The sequence below is a fragment of the Eptatretus burgeri genome, chromosome 17, assembly GCF_056783735.1.
Source record: "Eptatretus burgeri isolate ZD-2024b chromosome 17, Ebu_testis_v1, whole genome shotgun sequence".
Classification (NCBI taxonomy): Eukaryota; Metazoa; Chordata; class Myxini; order Myxiniformes; family Myxinidae; genus Eptatretus; species Eptatretus burgeri.
Window position 1 is genome coordinate 47,059,646 of NC_140977.1, and position 6,000 is coordinate 47,065,645.

General features: G+C 42.4%; 1 long non-coding RNA gene across 1 annotated transcript in view; it reads right to left on the minus strand.

Annotated features, from left to right (window-relative positions):
- LOC147009993 (uncharacterized) overlaps positions 1-5,657 on the minus strand; it is a 34,494-nt gene extending 28,837 nt beyond the window's left edge. The window contains exons 1-2 of the long non-coding RNA XR_015052682.1: positions 5,023-5,657; positions 4,836-4,911 (exon numbers count right to left, since the gene is read on the minus strand). This is a non-coding gene — a long non-coding RNA (uncharacterized LOC147009993). The remainder of the gene's footprint in view (positions 1-4,835; positions 4,912-5,022) is intronic.
- Positions 5,658-6,000: the final 343 nt, after the last annotated feature.

Genomic DNA, 6,000 nt, shown 5'->3' on the forward strand with positions numbered 1-6,000 from the left:
TTTTATTAGAAATTAAGACAAGTGATGTATATGAGGATATGATTGATATTGATATCTATGATACAAGTCATTATAAATCAGGTGATGTGTTGTTTTCATCAAAGAATAAAAAGGTTATTGGTAAGTTTAAAGATGAATTGGGTGGGAAGGTAATGAGTGAATTTATAGGATTGAGATCAAAGTCTTATGCTTTCATGTATATTGATAATAATAACATTGAAAAGTGTGATAAGAAGCTAAAGGGAATAAAGAAAAATATAATCAAGGAAACAATAAACTTTAAACATTATTACAACTGTTTAACCTTAAAGAAGGAAGAGCACAGAAAAATGAATACAATAAGAAGTTATAAACATCAATTATATACAGAAGAGATAAATAAGAAAGCATTCAGAGCTTTTGATGATAAAAGATATATTTTAGAGAATGGAATCAATAGTCTCCCTTATGGTTATAAGTATAAGTGTTGAGATATTGGGTTGGGAATTTTAACAGGCTTCCGCCGTCTTTTTACTGATTTATAAATGATAGAACCAAGCAATAACCAAACCAAAGAGTGGAGATGTAATCAGCCTTGGTATTTAAATGTAAAACATATCGAATGTGAGAAATATCAAATAAGTCTCATTTAAGAAATAACCGGGGTAAAAGTCGATAAAACAAATAAGCGGATAAATTTAATTACAAGTAAGTTGGAGGATGTAAAGAAAAAAATAAATATCCTTGAATGGACTGAAAACTTTGATGGTTATCAATTGAACAATGGAAAAACAATTTACTACAATCTCAAAATAATATGTGGCTCAGGAGGTGGTCAAATAAGAGCATTAAGAGAAGTTTGTCATTTCATTTCTGCTCAACAAAGATTCTTAAACCAAGAACCAAGTTCCAAGTTATTCTTTGTGAATATACTCAATGGAAATGAATGTTATAAGAGAATTAAGTTATTCCCTAAAGTAGAACATGGACAAATATTCGTTGGTTACCTCTTTGAGTTGAATGAAAATATAAAAGGGAAGAAGTGCTTTAATCAGTGTCTCAATCTTTCAGTCTCAATTTTACATTTGCTTGTGTGGGAGGGAAGGGGATAGGTGGGGAGAAAATCAATCTCAATTTTACATTTGCTTGTATGGGAGGGAGAGAAAATCAGTGTCAATTTTATATTTGCTTGTATGGGAAGGAAGGGGATATGTGGGGAGAAAATCATTCTCAATTTTACATTTGCTTGTATGGGAGGGGGAGAAAATCAGTCTCAATTTTACATTTGCTTGTATGGGAAGGAAGGGGATAGGTGGGGAGAAAATCAGTCTCCTATTTTGGGCTTTTGGGGCTTGAGTCAGAAAGTTTTTCCCTTTTCCCCCATTTATTTGAATGGGAGTCCCAGAAACCCCATTTATCATCTACTCCTGTGTGTTTTCACCCCTGTTTGTCTATGAGCACGATATTTCAAAAAGTTTTGGATGGATGACGAAACTTGGTGGATGAGTTTAAGTATGCGGTCTACCGAGTGCCGTTCTGGTTTCTTACGTATCTGTTCACTTAAGAGTATGGCAATACATGTGGATAAGGTGATCCGATTGATCTAGTTAAGATCTTGCTCGGCCAATTAATAAGAGTTATCATGTGAGTGCTTCCCGGCATGATACTCACTCGTACCGGGAACTTCATCTTCACGGTACCATGACTCTGAACGTGGGATCCAGAAAGAAGTTCCAGGGACGACTGACTACCACGGCCACTTAGCAACTCGCCAAACCCATCTGCGTGTGTGTGCGTGTGCGTGTGCGTGTGCGTGTGCGTGTGCGTGTGCGTGTGCGTGTGCGTGTGCGTGTGTGTGTGTGTGTGTGTGTGTGTGTGTGTGTGTGTGTTCCTAATATGAAAAATCCCTCATCCAAAAGTCACTTTTCCAAGCATCAAATTGAGCATGCTTTTACAATTCCTGCTCACCGAGCTGTGCTGCGCTCTCTGAGCGAAGGACGGATCAGGGGTCGTGCCGTTTATTCTCTGCGGCTGTGATTGCTAATTGGATGGACTGTGCAGGGAAACTCATTACCTCATATTTATCATTCAAAATCACATTCGTTCTGCGGCCCTAGCCAAATCACACCATTCCATCATCGACAAACTTTGGCTCAAGGGCAGGCCATGAAATATAGAACCTTCAATTATTATTCAAAACGTGTGTGATATATATATATATATATATATATATATATATATATATATATATATATATATATATATATATATGTACACACACACACACACACACACACACACACACACACACACACACACACACACACACACACACACACACACACACACACACACACACACACACACACAGACACACACAGACACACACAGACACACATAGACACACACACACTCGTTCTTATACAATGAGATTATAAAGCGGAACAAGCATGAATGTGTATTTCATGAGTGTACAGTCATCATGACAGCAATTCCCCGACATGACGCTTCTAAAAGCGCCTTTTTGACGAATTTGTTTGCTGGAGTTCCAATATGTGGAAGCCGAACCCTTAATGATTGATGTTGACACGTTTATTGGTGATGTACATTATGACATCACAGCACACCTTTGTCACGGGACATGGATGATGGTGTATTCTACGACGGGGGAGGAAGGGGGTTGATGATTCTCGATGAGTAAGTCACTAACTGGAAATAATGGGTTTTTGGGGGTTTTTTTTAATGGAGGCCTCGAGATGTGTGCCAAGCAATGATAGGCATTTGCCCAATGTGGAGGATTGGGAAATGGGAAAATCAGAGGGGGCAAAAATCTCTTGCATACAATATATGTGGATGGAATATTGCGCTAAGTTGGGGTGATGGCTTCATATTTTGGGAGATGTGACGCGAGTCTTACAGCATGACGTCATGCACATTTTGCGCCCCACCTTGACCCGAATGCGATGTAGCCAAAGTGCTTCACGTTTGTGCGGTTGTATTCAGGGAAGGACTCAGCCAAAATATGTGTGAACGAGATGATGTACAAACCCTCTCCAATCTAAAGCTTCCAATATGCTAGGTCGGGAGGGAGGTAGTTCGGCCTCCAGTGGAATGAAATAGACCTGTCACCTGTTTAAGGATTTTAATTTAAATCAATTAAAAGTTATTGAGCTCTGTTAGTGCTTCTCCAAGCGAGATATTTTTCCTTCCCCTCTGGAGACCCCTATCTCATGGGTCAATGAGCTAAGTTCCTCCCAAACGCTGGAATATAGCCAGGGTTGTGCATAAAGCACTGGCCTGGGTAATGAGCATGAGAAGGTGGGGGGGGGGAGGACGATATGAGGGGGTGTACATTAAAACTATTCCTCATTTACATTCCACGATGGTGGTACAGGTCTCACAGCTGTTTGTTTTTACTTTACATGAAACACGGCCACGACCATGGAGAGATTTAAGGAATAGTCCCAAGTGGGACAGACGCTTTCTCCCGATGGAAGGCGGTCATAGTTGGGGTGCATTAGGTGAGAAAGTTGATTTTCGGTTTGATTCGATGGAAAATTAGGGGTCCGTGGGGGCTATAAGGTCTGATAACACGATAGTCCGCGCAGTGAAAACTATGTAGGATGAGCAGGTCCTGAATTGATGTAAAACGTTCCATTAGTTTTTGTCCAATGAAAGGACCTTAAACCCTTTTAGACCCTAAATGGGGTGCAGAAGGGTCAAAGTGTCTAAAGTGGTCTTAAGGGTCAAAGAGGTGTGAAGGGTCTAAAGAAGTCTAAAGTGTTGCAAAAGTCTTAAAAAGACTAAAAGGGTTTTGAAAGGGTCTACAGGTGTAAGGTGTCATAAGGGGTCTCAAGGTCTAAAGGGTCTATGGGATATAAGGGGTACATTCTAATAGTAGTTAGGGTCTAAAGGTTCAAAAGGGTGTCAGGATCTAAAGAGAACTAAAGTGTCAAAAGGGTCTTAAATAAGACTAAAGAGTCGAAATGTCAAAAGGGTCTTCAGGTGTAAGGGGTATATAGGGTCCGTAGGGGTTTAAAAGGTCTTAAGCGGTCTCAAGGATGCAAATGTCTAAAAGGTCTTAAAAGGTTTAATGTTTTAAAGGGTCGAAAGGGATCGAAAGGTGTATGGGGTCTAAAGCGTATGTTCAAATAGTAGTTGGGGTTTAAAGGGGTCTAAAGTGGTCTAAAGGTCAAAAGGGTCTTCAGGTTTAAGGGGTGTATTTGGTCAGAAGGGGCATAAAGGTCCATAGGAACTAAGGGATCGAAAGGTCTGAAGGGTATGTTCCAAAAGTAGCTTGGGTCTAACGGGTCTATATGGTCTCAAAGGGTATAAGGGGGTCTAAAGGGGTATAAAGGATGTAAATGTCGAAATGGTCTTACAAGGGGTATAAAAATGTCATAAAAGGTCTAAGCAGGGGTTTAAAGGGTCAAGGGTTTTCAGCAGTCTTAACGGGTCGAGAGGGTCTAAAGTGTTGAAGGGGTCTTAAAGGACTAAAAGGGAATAAAAAGGACTGAAACGACCGTCTCCTCTCTACCATCGCATCTCTCTGTCCTCCCCTCTGCCTTTCTTGCCAGTTCTTCAGAGATGTCCATTCATGAGACTGTTTGAACGTTTGTAAACCGCAGAGAGTGTGTTATGTAAAATAAAGATGGCATCCAAAGTTAGTAAAGAAATCACTGGAGTTATCATCACACGATTGCCATCGTTACGAGTGTTAAAGATGTGAGATTTCCTCAATTCCCCCCCGTTCTATGCGAGTAAACTGCGTAAACAAATTCCGTTCGTTTTACCGAAATATCACATCAACGATCGAACGGTCCTTTCAAACCCGGAATTCAAACACAAATCATTACCTTCGATGGACGGGCCTTCTTCAACTGAAGGGAGTCAGAGTCCTGTCGAAGCAAACCGGGATGGTGATCAATAACCCTGATCAAAGGACACACAACAAGAAAGAATCACTGGAGACCAAGAAGTGTTCAAAAGATCCCTGGGTTGGTCGGTTGGTGAGTGGCCTTTAAGTGTTGTTCGGGCAAAGACCTTGTTATCGCTATGGTGACATCAATAACTTTCTGGAAACCCTCCCCTCCCAGGGTGGCCTCGTTGCTCATGTCCGTCCACGGCCCCACACACCCATCCATCCATCCATCCGGATCATACTCTGTGCAGAGCGTTGGTGCTGCTTAAGCAGTCTCCTTGGCTATGGGACACAATCCTGGAGGGGTCGCCACTCCGACACAGGATACCAGCAATCAGACACTCATTTTGCCGACCTCAGAAAGATGACAGACAGAGTCAACCCCACCTGGTATTAATTCAACAGCTGAGTGGGATTTGAACTCAGGATCCTAGGACCCCAAGTCCACCACCCGAAACATTAAGCCAACACCAGGCACTCACCTCATACGTCACCAAAATCACTTGTTGTCACAGGGGTGCCCCTCCAATGACACAGGCCACTCACGGTTTACCTCACGGAGTAAATAAATAAAAGCAGATCTAATGACACAGGCCACTCACGGTTTACCTCATGGAGTAAATAAATAAAAGCAGATCTAATGACACAGGCCACTCACGGTTTACCTCATGGAGTAAATAAATAAAAGCCAATCTCATGACACAGGCCACTCACGTCGGTTGCCAAATGTCGTTTAGCGTAATTAATTTGCGCCTAATCGTCCGTTACCATCGCTCTCCTCGTCGCTCGCAATCATTGCGTTGAAACCTCGGAAATGCCAAATCGATAGAGGGCGAGCAAGTAACCGTGGGACGAGCGGGCAGATTCAATCACACGGGTGTGGGGATGTGGGGGGAATCCTCGGCACAGTTGCCGCCATGCAAGGATTATCTGTTTGAGCATGCTCGACGGGCAAACTATCAAGCCGGGGGAATGGCGATGCTCACTAGAATGTCAACCTGAAGTCCTCCCCCCCCCCCGCCCCTGGCCTACAGATTGCAGTTAGACGACAGGTGACGACGGGGGGTCTTGAGATTCTGTGGACGACTGGTCTTCCAGCA